General features: G+C 31.5%; 1 long non-coding RNA gene and 3 pseudogenes across 20 annotated transcripts; 3 read left to right on the forward strand and 1 right to left on the reverse strand.

The window, feature by feature from the left end:
• Positions 1 to 205: 205 nt before the first annotated feature.
• Positions 206 to 1,115, forward strand: LOC147918613 (peroxidase 57 pseudogene; annotated as a pseudogene).
• A 2,364-nt stretch (positions 1,116 to 3,479) lies between these two features.
• Positions 3,480 to 4,700, reverse strand: LOC147918614 (uncharacterized; annotated as a pseudogene).
• A 2,237-nt stretch (positions 4,701 to 6,937) lies between these two features.
• Positions 6,938 to 8,095, forward strand: LOC104772339 (F-box protein At5g18160 pseudogene; annotated as a pseudogene).
• Positions 8,096 to 9,943: 1,848 nt separating this feature from the next.
• LOC104770144 (uncharacterized) lies at positions 9,944 to 12,218 on the forward strand. 20 transcript variants are annotated; one of them, XR_764494.3, is made up of 6 exons: positions 9,944 to 10,148; positions 10,234 to 10,387; positions 10,494 to 10,573; positions 10,676 to 11,466; positions 11,560 to 11,631; positions 11,924 to 12,218. It is a non-coding gene; the product is annotated as an uncharacterized LOC104770144 (long non-coding RNA). The 20 variants fall into 20 exon arrangements; XR_015593615.1 differs by having other exon boundaries at positions 10,307 to 10,387; positions 12,030 to 12,218; XR_015593624.1 differs by having other exon boundaries at positions 10,307 to 10,387; positions 10,512 to 10,573; positions 12,045 to 12,218.
• Positions 12,219 to 14,589: the final 2,371 nt, after the last annotated feature.

Genomic DNA, 14,589 nt, shown 5'->3' on the forward strand with positions numbered 1-14,589 from the left:
CGGATACCATCATTTCTTTAATTATACCGTTAGATCTACTATGTCATGTTTTTATGTAGGAACTTTTATGTGTAATTTTATGATGATGAAATAAAAACCATGAATAAATATACTTTGTTTCATCAAATTAATATCAGTCGTCACTCACCTACCACTCACCAGAGAATGCTAATATTTTGATAATGATGAATTCCAAACAATAATCATGGTCGTGTTAAACTTTATAAAAGAAAAGGTAACATAAATGGCATCGTTTTAAAAATCATTTATCAATGATAAAACTTGTTATCTTAGTCACTATGTTTCAAAACAAATACTTTTTTAGACAAAAATATTATTTTGACTCGTTATACAACTAAGATATCATTTATCAATGATAAAACTTGATAAACATGCATGGGTTACAACTCGTTAAACAAATACTTTTACCATTCATCAACAAAACTTGTTATCTTAGTCACTATGTTTCAAAACACAAAGAAAACTTGTTATCTTAGTCGACTCAACCGCCACTCGTTCGTCGGAAAAAGCTGCCGGAGCTAACGGTAGCGTTAGGGAGTTCGAACTGATCGACCGGATCAGGGCTCAGCTGCAGTGCCCTGCCAAGTCCGTAGAGGCCTAAGGCAAAATTTTAGAATGAAGCTTCACATAATTTATTTTTAAGAGAGATTTTTTTTTTTGTTATAAAAAAAAGAAATATTATTAATTTTTTTAAAAAGAAAACTTTAAAGAGTAAGATATAATAGCTTATGTAAAGGAAAAAACAAATTAATGTGAATGTTGAGTTTTGTTTCCAAAAATTTCCTAAAACATTACATAAAAAATGTTCAATCTAGTTTATAGATAAAAATGTGGCCTGATTTTTTTATTTTTTTTGTGGCCTTAGGCAAATAAATGCCTCTTTTGCAAAGCATAAGGCACGGCTATGCTCAGCTGGAGTCGGCGTGTCCCTCTACGGTCTCGCCTTAGCGACTCGCGACTCTGTGGCTTTAGTCGGTGGACCGACCTACAGCGTACCGAGGGGAAGACGCGACGGTTTGGTCTCGAGCGATGTCGAAGTTGACTTACCTGGTCCAACGATCTCCGTCACCGGAGCGGTAACTTTCTTCCCATGACATTGCCACATTAAATAAACATACCACAAAAGCTCATATAGCCATATTACGTGTCAGCTCTTAATATCTGTTTAATTACTAATGTCAGCTCTTAATATAAATTTAGTTAGTTTGATCAAAAAAAAAATATCTATTTAATTACTAACACCTGGGCTGTTATATAATCACTGTTCTATTTTAAAGAAATAACATAGATTAACATGTTGTTATTATTTTAGTTTTTTATTTACATCAAAATATTTTACTTATGTTTGACTTATAGCTTACATAATTTTTGCTTATTTTTTGCTTATTTTTTGGTTAATTTTCTTTTTCATATAAAAAATATATGTAACAATGTAAACTTGTCATATCAGGGCATGAGCTTATGTATTTATTAAAACGTCTTAGATTTGTTATCATTTTAGCAATGAATCTAATACATTACATTAATAATGATATCATGCATTTTAAATGTTTGATTTTTCAGGTTTTTATTATATTTTAATATATAAGTAGACCAACATATGAATTTTAATTACAACTTTTTACTGGGCTATATCAGTGTATAGATGTGGTTCATTTGTGAAAGTTAGTTTTAGCAGGCTTTAATATCATATTAAATATTCACATCATGGGATAAAAAAATTTTACACTTGTGTAACTAATTATTAATTGCATAATAATAATAAAACAATTTGTGTAACTAATTTCCTTAAAAACAATAATGCTTTCACTTTAAATACGTTTTGCTGTTTGCATTATATATCAGAACCCAAAATAATTATATTATTATAGGACATGTGTCCTATATTATTATAGGACATGTGTCCATTTCTTAGAAGTATAAGTTTGATAAGAACCCTTTCATTTACCTAGATTTAATCCAGAGTTCAAGGTAAAACAATATAATAATTAAAATAAATGATAAAAAGGAAAAATATGCTGGAATAATATCACTCATATACATTTTTAATATAAATTTATAAAAGATGAAAAATAATATATTTGGATTTGATTTTTTGATTATAACTGAAAGTAATGAAAACAAATAATTATAAAATTTAATTTTAGAAGATGACACATATCATAAGGAAGAATGTCTATTTGTCAACTTATTAGAGTGTAGAAAAAATATATTTACTTTATACTACTCTCTCCATTTCATAATATAGGATGTTTAGAGGATTATTTTTGTTTCATAATATATGATGTTTATAATTTTCTATGCAACTTTTAGATTAATTTTATACTCTCTCTGTTCCAAAATATAGAATTGTTTAGCCTTTTTTTTGTTCCAAAATATAGAATTTTCTCAGATTTCTATGCAAGTATTAAAACAATTTTGGTCAAACAATTTTAAAATTCTAAATTCTACTACATCGTTATTTGTATTGTGTCATTACTCCATTTTTGCAAAACTTATCGTCTTCCAAATTCATGGGTTTAAAAACTGATCTTTTCATAAACAAAAAAAAAAATCTGAGATAAAAAAATGGAAAAAAGAGAAAGCAAATCAAAAGAAGTTCAACCCATTAGCAAATCAAATCCTCACAAATTTGATTTAAACAAATATCCTCATGATGACGAAGAAGAAACTCCTCCCACCGAAATACCAGAACAAAAAGAAAGCATAGCAAAAAAACTTAAATCGATCAAAAAGGCAGTTTATGGGACCATTCATCAATTCGATCTGAACGAACCGTATTACGACGAAGGAGCCTCTCATCTGGAAAATTCATGGGAAGAAATTAAATTGGATATGTTGAAGATATTGCTCCCTGCATATTCTGAGGTTTGTATCATAATTAAAATTTCATGTGATGCAGTTTGATGCAGTAGATAATCTTATTGATAGTCTTATAACTTTTTTTTGTTTTTTGTTTTTTCTCTTTGGATATTGTTCCACTTGCTATGAACGTAGAGGACTAGTGGAGTATTTTTCTATATTTGGATCACTTATGACAACCCAATACATGTATACAAAAGAACACAAGTATTACCCTCAAAGATGCATAGAGCTTAAGACGGTAAACTTTGACGGTTAGAGGATCTTCACTCGCCTGTACAAAACAAAGCACATGGTTTTCACACTGAGAGAACAATAACTTGATAAGCAGAGAAACATGTGGAAGGTATACACACAGCTTCTGAATTATAACCTCTTTACTTTTCATGAACTTTTAATCCTTTAAAAAGAGATACTTCCATTAACTGAAGTAGTAAAAATGAAGGAAGTGTATTGGGGCTACAGTGTAGAGTGTCGCTGAAGTAATAAAATCCTTAGAACTGCAGAGGTATCATCAAGAGTTTACAAGCAATAAAATCCGATCTGAGAATGTTCACAACCAAAAAAAAAACAGAGACAAAAGAAGACCATTTCTACTAATTTGACGACCTGAGAATGTTCAACACCTGTTCCAGCAACATAGCATCACAACTTAATTGTTTGGGAAGAAGACCATTTCTTTCCAATGTAGATTTCTTCATATGCGGTATCTTGTACTTGTTTGATCCTCCAACTTTCATGATCTCTAGCATACAAGATTGAAAGAGTAAAAAAGATACTGTTTACCTGATTTGTAGGATACCTTTCAAATGACTCTTCTACCGCACAAACAAGATCTTTTATGGTTTTTGGACATGCTTTATGTTGCAGCGATTGAATGGCACTAAAAAATCCAAGATCTAAAATATTTAGATCTGGCGAGTTCGGTGGTTGAGACTTCAACTGTATGTCAAAGCCATATCTTGACGCTGCTTCTTGAAAATCTGTATCCGAGCATGCGATATGTGTCCTTGCATTGTCTTGTTGGATAAAATAGTCTTTCCCCTATCTTCTCTTGGCCACTTTTCATAAATTTTGGGAAGAACTTTTTCAATCAAGCATGCCTTTATATCCTCCCTCTTAACAGAAGTTGATGCTTTTAGTTCTAAAGTTCCTGCATCTCTATTCTTACTCCGCCTCTTGGCTGCTTCCAAAGTAACAAATGGAAAGATACCAATTTTTCCAGAAAATACCTCATTTCCTTCCTCATCAAATCTTGGACGAGCCATCGCCGCTAGAAACATTACTTTCCCAATAAAATTCTTACTTTGGCATGTACGATGTGGATCGTCTTCAACCGGAAGTAGATAATATTTCTCGGTCTTCTTCGTCATATAAAACCACTTTTCATCGATATGCACAATATTGTACATATCAACAAACTTTGGTTCATGAGGTAGAGTATTCTTATCGAGCATAGAAATGCAAAATTCTAGTCTACCTTTCAGATTTGCTTCCTTCAAATGTGGTTTGATCGGATTGGTATGACGTCGAATAGCTCCTTCTTTCTTACGCCTATGTAATGTTCCAAGACTCATGTCCATAGCTACGGCAAACGTTCTCAAAGTTGTGTGCTTCTATAATGGAATGGTGGCAACTTTATCCACATCAAGTGCAATTTTCTTACGACCACAATTTCCAGTTCTTCTATGAGATACATCAACTTTTCCATCTTTAGTTGTTTCTTTTGCTCTTCGCCAAATCTTCCGTACGATTTGTATAGGCACTGAAAAAAGATCTGAAACTTCTTTTGTATGATATCTGTTGACATATATATATAGTTTTTAGGACATATATATATAGTTTTTAGGACATAGTTTTCCTGATAAAACCTTTTGATGAGCAAAATTATTTCTTGCAAAAAGATTTGATTTAATAATTTTGTGAAGAATCTAAACCTGATTTTATTGCTGATTTTTAACCTAGAATTTTACAAAGAGATTTGGATTTTCTGGTTTTAAATTTAGATATTATTTGCAGTGAGAACTGATTTAATTTACAAAAGTGTTTAGAGTTCTAGATCTGTTCTTAATTGTTTGAATCCTATTTATTTCCTGATATAATATTTCATAATTTCCTGAGAAATTCCCTATGCCTAGCTTTTTGATCTTTTGAATTTACAACAGCTTTTATTTAATATATTGCATTGCTTTTATTTTAATTCAATTTAATATGTTTAGCATAATTGAAAAACTCTACAATTTATTGTGTAGTCTTGAGTCTTTGTGGAATTCGACCCCTAAGTACTGCAGTGATCTCTTAATTTGAGAGAGTAGCTCTAGGTTTAATTTGAGCATATCAATCATCTTCTTCTATCCTTGGAATTTGGTTTAAATCAATCAAAACTTCTGCCTCATGATTTAGGATTGGAAAATTCAAATCAATATTGTACTCCATGAAAAATTTGGTAAATCATTGTTAGACCAAAGAAATTATATAGAGATAAACAATTGGAGTTTCTTGGTTCGTATGGCTCCATAGTGAAAACTTTGAATTTTAGTTTCAAAGTGTTTACAAAAAAATGACTCGCATCTGAAATTTTTTTCTTGTAATTTGTTAACAACCCCTATTTAAGTGGAATAAAATGTGTCTCTTAATATTCTTAATTATCCATTCTATTTTTTTCTTTTTTTGTGGTCAATTAATGAGTTATTTGTGTTAAAATTTTCCTTAATAAGCATGCTTTTAGCCAAACAATTCTATATTTTGGAACAGATGGAGTATTTTCTATTATGCAGTCTTGATTATGATTGATTAAACTTTTTAAAAATAACTTTTTCTTAATATGCGTGTTTCTACTAAGACATCCTATATTTTGAAACAAGATCACAATCAACACTAAGAAGAAAGTTGTTGCATTTTAAATCGCGGGCTTCCCAAAAATGGATTAGACGAATAACAATGTTTTATTATGTGTCTATGGACTCAACAACTTTATCAAGTTTGAGATAGGAGAAAGTAGGGCCATGAGTGTGAGGATCTTTTGGAGAAATTAGAGTGTTTTTTAGTAATCGAGGAAATGTTTTTTTGGGCCTTTCAAATAGTAGTACAAATCCATTATACAATTTCTATATTCTCCTTCTAAAACAAAAACTACAAAATGATATCAAAACAAACCAAAACGATGTTCTTTTTCTTAACTCTGATCTCTACTTTGATTTTCCGACCATCGGAAGCTCAGCCGTATGATAAATGTTTGTCTTCGATAAATAACGTAAAAGGATGTTTTGAAGTGGTGAAAAATGGGCTCAAGGATCAATTCAATGGTCTCACTAAAGAATGTTGCAATGTGGTGGAACATCTTAGTGATGCTTGTTTCTTACTTCTCTTTCCCGGATACCCTCCTTTCTTTAATTATTCCGTTCAAGCTACTTGTGTTTTCAGATTTCCTTGCCTAATGACTACGTCAGGTTTTTATGTAGAAACCTTGATGTGTAACCTTATGATCTTGAAATAAATACAATGAATAAATTTACTGTTTCATCAAACTATTATCACTCACCACCACGCTAATATTTTTTTATAATTACTAACATAAGCTGTTTTAGTATAGAAAGATTTGGCAATCAGAAACAGAACTCGTTCTTTTAGTTTTGAGAGTAGGACAAAGAAGTAGCATTACAAAAACATCAAGAAAAGAACCTTGTAGCATCTGTTAGAAACATGTGAGATTCTGTTCTTGGAGATCACAAGTTTGACTCTGAAGCAATTGACTTTTGGGGGGATGCATATAAACACGTTCGCTTACCTCATCCTCCTTACAAAAAAAAAATGGAAACTGAAGGGTGTTTACTGAAGCTGGTAAATTATAAAAAGACAAAAAAAATAGAAATCATGAAACTTATACTAATATGTATTATTACCAATTTACTTAATTTGTTTTTGCCTTTTTCTCAAATTTACCTGATTTATATAACGCTTGAATGTAGCAGACGGAAGAGCAAATAAACGTTCAAAGAAGACGAACGAACAAATTAGAGAGTTTAAAGAAAGTAAGATTTTGGAGCAATTGGCCATGGACGAACAAGAAGAGAAGCAGAGAACAACACAATCTTCATCTATATCGAAGACAAGATCCTCACATCGTAATCACAAATCTCAGTCAGTTGCTAACTCGATTCCTCTCCACATAACCGTCGAGATACTCTTAAGACTTCCTGCGAAATCAATCGTGAGATGTCGCTCTGTCTGTAAGCTATGGTCGTTCATCACCACCACACCAGAGTTCATCAATGCTCGGTCCAAGAAGACATCACCACCGAGTGTGCTACTAGTCTTCCGAAAACACGACAAGCTGATCGTTTTCTCGTCTCCGCAACACAAGGATACTTATTCTCATGTGGAAGATTGTCAAATCACAACCCCAAAGATTGGTTTCGTCCGTCGTTTTGATTCTGTTCACGGTTTGATTTGCTTAGAAGGTTCTAAAAGGCTCGAGATTTGGAACCCTACCATGAAACAATTCTTCACTTTACCTGAACCTCAAGGCACCGGAGACGGATACTACGTAGGAGGGTTTTTAGGGTATGAACCGATTGAAGGGAAATACAAAGCACTGTGCATTGTCAGAGGATGCAACACTCAAGTTCTTACATTAGGAGCTCGAGAATCATGGAGAGTAATAACCAAAGGCAGCCCTATCCACTGGCCTGCTAAAGACAGTGGGAGATGCATTAATGGAGTTATCTACTATAAAGCTATTTGCATGCCTTATAGGCATGCTTTAGTGAGCTTTGATCTGAGGTCTGAAAGTTTCGGTTTGATCGAGTTTCCCATGCGTGATTACGTTCGTTTTCTCATGGTATCTTATGAGGGAAGGTTGGCTTTGATAAGTTCCATTGGCTCTGTTGTTGAAGTATGGAGTTTGGAGGATGCAGAGAATGGAAAATATTGGTCGTGTAAACAGTTTCTTTTCAGTCTTCCTGCTAACAAAAGATTCAAGTCTTTGGATCTGAAGGGTGTTACTGATGCTGGTGAGCTTATTTATACGGGAATGAGTTTGAATGGATCGTTCTGTGTTGTGTATTTTGATCCGAAGAAAGACAGTATAAGAGAAACTAAGTTTGCTGGAATTTCAGGTAACGAGATTTGGCAACCTGATAGACTTGGATTTGATCTTGTCAATGACTTGTATGTTTTACCAAATCACATTGAGAGTTTCATCTCATTGTAAGAGAGCTCTCATCTTTTTAAATGGAATGACAATAAATTTATGAAGTGATTTCTTTAGATATTTCTTGTAAATTTGGTTGATTGATCCCATTGGGGTATTTTGCCATGATTTGATAATTTCTATATGTTTCAAGTATGTGAGAGACTTTACTATATAATTTATAAACACTCTATGGATATAGAGGCAGAGTCTGTAACATGTGTTAAGATAGCAGCAAAGAATCTTCTGTTCTGTCTGTAGAATGACATCTAATTTATACTATATATTTTTATTTTCTTGAGAACTTTATCCATTCCAATGGAAGGGCTTTGTCATAAATTGATCATTACTTTAGTTTTGAATATACCACAACAAGTGTGGGCCGGGTTCTGCAGACGATGGCATATATATATTTATGCAAACGACTCAGTCTCTTGGAAGTTGGAAGTTAGAAACAATGGCATTTAAGTTTTAGTTGATGATATGTAGAACATTCATAAGCAAACTAGAGATTCTTCGATATAATACAGTTAAACCACAAATCTATCGATTAAGAACAGAATCAAACAATATATTTGAATTGGCGTTCATAAAACGCAGATTCAACTTCTCATGTTAGAATCCATAGAAGGATCTCAATCTAACAATGAGGAACACACACCAGCAAAACTAGAAAGAAAAAGAATTACAATTCTCAGATTTTCACATATTCTTCACAAACGAACTCTTCCTACTCTTTATTCTTCAGTTTCCTCAATTGCCAACGAACATCACGTCATTTACTCTTTTTCCTCCAATCAAATCTTCTTAAATCTCCACGTCAGCTTCACTCTCCTTTTCCTATATCACGATACGTGTAAGAGATGAAGGCCTAAGCTACTATTATAGGCTGCGTAGGTCAAATACACATGCCTTTGTCTTTTTGTTTCCTTCTCTTTCAACAACCTAGTCTCAAACGGTGTGACTTCACCACGAATACAACATCAATCCAACACTGACAAGAAAAAACACAATTAGATCAATTTTCATACCACACAAATTAAGATAAGATCCATCTCTTGAAATGGTCAATAGCCTCTAGAAGAAGCAGAACAAGGATATTAGTTTTTGATTTATAAATAATCATTCATGGGTGGCATATGGGTCGCAAAATGTAGTAATTAATACACTCTCAATTATACTATAGTTATAAACTTTAACGAAAGTTTTAATTTTAAATATGTTGAATCCGTACATGTGTGTTTTGGACGCATATTAATTGCCAATTGCGATGACAAAGAGAAACATAGTGGATAAGATTGTTTACAAGTCAACAACATACACCAATTAAGAAAAATCAAAGAAATTACGATTTAATGCGAAGATGACTATGCAACGATATCTCTCTATCCAAATCAAAAGATTATTAGTATTATGTGTTACATTCCCCACTAATTTCACTTAGGAATATATATATATATATATATATATATATATATAAAATAGCATGAGATGCCATATAGTAATTAATAACATGTAACGTTTTATGAATGTTCGTTCTTAATTCGGCTCAATTATTTCCTGACAATACATAGCACAAATGTTTAGTTTTCCCAAACTGTTTATTACATTTTCGGAAAAACATTTCATTGACACCCCAAATATGTCGACATCCCTACTATTATTTTGAAACACAGTTTATGGACTAAACCTTCGTTTTGTAAGAAATTACAAGGGTATGTCATTAGAGTTATGACCAAATATTCGATTTTTTTAGAGGGTAACAACGAAATTTCACACCCCTCTAAACGGATAAACACGCGGATCCTAAACGACCCATTTTAAGAATTTGGATCCTTTTATTTAATCGTGACCGTTGATTCATTTTTATGGTGTCCGTCGATTTAAAAAACCTAAAAAGGTGTTTCTCTCTCTATACTCTTTGTCGCCGTCAATCACTTACACAAAACTTTTTTCTTTAGCCTCTCCTCTCTCGCCGTCTCTCCCAAATGGATTTTTTTTTTCTTTTTGTCGACAAAGTCGAAGAGATGTAGTCATGTAGAGGAAGAGAAGACGGCAAGATTTCATGGCTAAGGTTTTTGTTTCTCTTTTAACTAAATTTACATTTTAAGTCTATGTTTTATGAGTAAATTCTAAGTTTAATTGGAATTTTGTTTCAGAATCTTGATTTGTATAATGATTTTGTGTTTGTCTGATCATCATCACGATTTTGAGATGATAACTCAACCTCAGAAACATGCGTGATTCATCTCTCCGGTCAAGTAAGCCTTGCTCTGTCGCCGCCGTCAATTTATGGTTTCATGCTCGCAAGAGGTAATATACCGTTATTAAAGATTATGTTTATGCAGAAGATTAATTCTGAACTAAATTACTTAAGGCAATAGAGAGTTTCATAAATGTTTACATGTATGACATGTAGTTTTTTTGGCCATGGAAGGTGCAGAGGATTTCCTTAGAATATGAAACATTTCAATATTATCAAGCTCTGGATGTGAAAAGGTTAATTTCATTTCTTTAAGCCAAATTTATAAAATATATATTCTACCACTTATAGAACAAACGTTGAGGTTTAACCTAACTTAAGGGACTTTTTGTCTCTAGGATTAGAGAGGTGACTTATAAGAAGAGAGGTGAAGATGATTCGGTGATCAATTTGAAGAAGAAGAAGAAGATATCGACTCCGAACATGAGTCCAACCCTCAGCCTAAGCCTAATTACGCTTCTATAAATCTCTCCGTCTTCTATGTCATTTAATTCGCCATGTTTTTTTTTCTTTTCAGTTTTTGCATATTCATGGGCAATGATTTTTTTTATCACACGTTGGACTGATTTCATATGCAATGGTTTTATTTAGGTGAATCTGTATGCAAGCTATTATTAGTCCATATTTTACTCCGTTTTCTTACTTTCAAGTATAATCTTCTTCTTGACCTTAGTACACGTTGAACTTAATTCACTAAGGTTAGTTTTATAAAACATTTTTCTTTTAATAGTAGGGATTGGTGATGGTTCACTATCTGTATATTTATACATCCTTGAATGGTTTTAGATTTGAAAAACCGATACTTATAAGTAAACAGATCCTTATGATATTGGTGATGATTCGGTTTGTCTAAGTTGTATATTGCATGTTTTGGTAAATTAATTTGCAGAGTTTGGTTGTATCAGTTGCAGGTTCTGTTTCTAAGTTGTAGGTTTATTTTGAAATATAATTTTGTTTGGTTTACAGGCTTGATGATTCACGTTTACAGTTGAAATTTGATTTGCTTTAGATGCGTTTAAGAAATGCTAGGAAACATGATGAGGAACTTGACACAAGTGGGACAACAATTCTCGAGAGTGCATCTAATTCCATTAAACGATTTGCAGTCCATCTAGCTCATCCTCTTAAGGTTTGAACTCTTTAACCAAATCCCAAAATCTTGATGTGATATTTCTCTTATCTTCAATCTTTGAAAGGTACTGATTTACTTCTGTAACTTCAGCAATGCAGAGTCCTCCGGGTTGGAGAAGAAATCGGGATACACATACCACCACTCCTCACCATTTTCTTTGAGGTACGTATTACTATTAAATTCTTTTTGTTACCTTTTTCCTGAACCATTGTTAATATTTCTGGTTTCTTACCTTTTTGTTGTGTAAGTTTGCAGGTTTTAGTTAATTATTTTGTAGGGTTCGGTTAATTAATTTGCAGATTTTGATTATCTAAGTTGCATGTTTGGTTTGTCTAAGTTATTATATAGATTGCAGGTTTCGTTTGTCTATGTTACAAATTGTAGGTTTTTGTGAATTAATTTGGCTTTATAAGATGCAGGTTCAGGTTTGAGAAAATGCAGGTTTTCTTTGCAGGCTTGATGATTCATGTTTGCAGATGAAATTTTATGTCCCATAAATGCTTTTCAAAATGACTAAATGAGGAACTCGACATAATTGTTACATTATATCTTCTTAGCAGACTTCAACGATGCAGGGTTCTCCAGGTTATGAACTGGGGAAATTTACAAAAAATATGTCAATGGTCGAATATGTGGAGCTGTAAGCTGCTAGCAAAAAGACAAGTTTCGTTTTTGTTTTTTTCCATTATACTCATTCTCTCTGTTAAATTATTTTGGAAATCATTAATGATATTTTATATTTTGTGTGATCCAGTTATCAAAATTGAATTTTGATCCATATTTTGTTGAAAGTGGGATTCTATATGGTTAATGTTGTTATAATGTTTTTGTACTCGAATTAATTTGTGAAACCAAGACTTTTTGATATGGGAAAATCATTTATGATCATGTGTCTTTTGTCGACAATTTCCTGAGAAACCGGTTTGGACGACCTAAGAAGTAGCTTTAACAGAGAGAATTATAAGAATATGTAGACAAACAAAACCTTTAATGGAACAGGCAAGTTAACCCGGTCTTTTAAATTTAATCCGTCAATTTACTGAGAAACCGGTTTGGACGACCTTTAATGGAAAATCGTTAATGATCTGGCTCTATGGTATTATTTTTATATAAATGTTTGTAGAACGGGTTAATTATTTTATCACTTTAATACGTTAAAACTGAACTTACAATTATTTAAACAAATAACTATATAAATCTTTGATTTTAATATATCAATGTTTAAAATGTTAATAAGATATGTCAATTAAAGTATATAAACAAATTTATTAAATAATTTTTATTAAGATTAAAATTATACTGTTCAACCATTAAAAAAATATTAAACTTTACAATTTATGTTGTCTACTATGTAATTATTTAAATGAAAACATTAATGGAATATAAAATTTCTAACGGGATGGATCGAGACGAGATGGGATGAGACTGGACTGGACGAGATTTAACATCCCATTAAAAAACTTATTTTAACATTTTCAATAAAAGCGGGGTTTGCTTGATTATTACGGATGGATTGCAAAAAAAAAAATATTTTCGAGGTGATGAAGATGATGATCATGTTTATTTTCGGTATGAGTAGCGGTATTCTACATATACACTAAAATATTGACAAAACACCGTAAAAGAGTGGCCAAGTAATTTTTATGGAAAATTCTAATATTATAGAATTAAAATTTTACAACCTAAAAAGGTTTATTATTTGACTGAATATATGTTATACCAGTGTGTTTTTGAGTAATTTAATTAACTAATTAAATACATATACTTTTCAAAAAATAATAACTAAAATTTGAGAAGAGGTTCATTCTATTTATGGTATTAAGACGAGAAATAATATGTAAACTGAAACGGGTAATTCACATAATGAGAACCAATATATTGAACAATTTTTTTTAAAAAAAAGGTCTTAAATTTTAGATAAAAATAGGAAATTAAAAAATATAAGTAGATAAAATTCAAATGTCAAGTTTTCACTAATTTTGATACGGATTGACTATGGAACATATAACTAACTATTTTGGAACAAGCAATTTTAAAATTTTGGTATTTTTGAAAACAGTTATATAGTTTTTGAAAATTATAATTTTTTGATAATTTCAACTTACTAAATAAAATTATATTCAACGAAGAACTCTGGTATCCCATTTTTATTATTACCCCATCTCTTTTAGTAAACATTGTGTAACAATTAATAATTTTTTTTAAAACGAACATTAGACAAAAAATTATGATTGATACGAGACGAGACAGGACTAGACGAGACGGGATGAGATGAGACGAGAGAGGATGAGTTGTGATGTGAGGAGATTGGACAGGACAAGACGTATTTCCTGTTCCAAAGTAAATACGTTTAGGTTTATTTAAAAAACAATCACATTAAAATAACGCATCTTTGCTACAACACCTGGATTAATATAATTCTTAGTCAACACCTGAATATTTTGTCTCGTGCTGTAGCACGGGTTACTACTCAACAAGTGACAATGAATTTTTCATTACCAAAATGACAATTGCTTTGGCTATATAACTTCACTAGAATTCCAAAATTTTAATCTTGACATTTTTTTTAAAAAAATGTTAAAACAGAGAGTTGTCCTTACATAAGTTAATTTTCCTATCTTTTTATGTCTATCACATAAAATATAGATAGTAAAACTTTTACTGAAATGTTAGTATTCCACTTATGAATTAAGCCATTCAATGTTTTTTTTTAAAAGAAATATATTATTGGAAAATTATTTACCCTGTTAATTAACACCGATATTAGAACACTGATTTGAACATGCTTATATGTCAACCACATGTCCTAATATGAAAAAGGGAAATGACAATGATCAACACAAAAATAATCACTATATTACATACTAAAAAAAATAAAACTATAATAAGAGATGCGGCGAGACAAGACATGATAAGATGTGATGTATTTTCTGTTACAATTGAAAAAGACTATATAATTTCAACCAAAATCTAATTAAAAGACGATTGAAAATATTTAATCATAAGATTTATTTAGTTTTTAAATATACTCTTAATATCACCAGAATTATCTTAATGTTTCTGCACATAATTATATAACAGAATGTAAATTAAATTATAATTAAAAGTCCAATCTATTTA

This window comes from Camelina sativa, chromosome 20 (genome assembly GCF_030686135.1).
Source record: "Camelina sativa cultivar CO46 ecotype springtype chromosome 20, ASM3068613v1".
Taxonomy (NCBI): domain Eukaryota; kingdom Viridiplantae; phylum Streptophyta; class Magnoliopsida; order Brassicales; family Brassicaceae; genus Camelina; species Camelina sativa.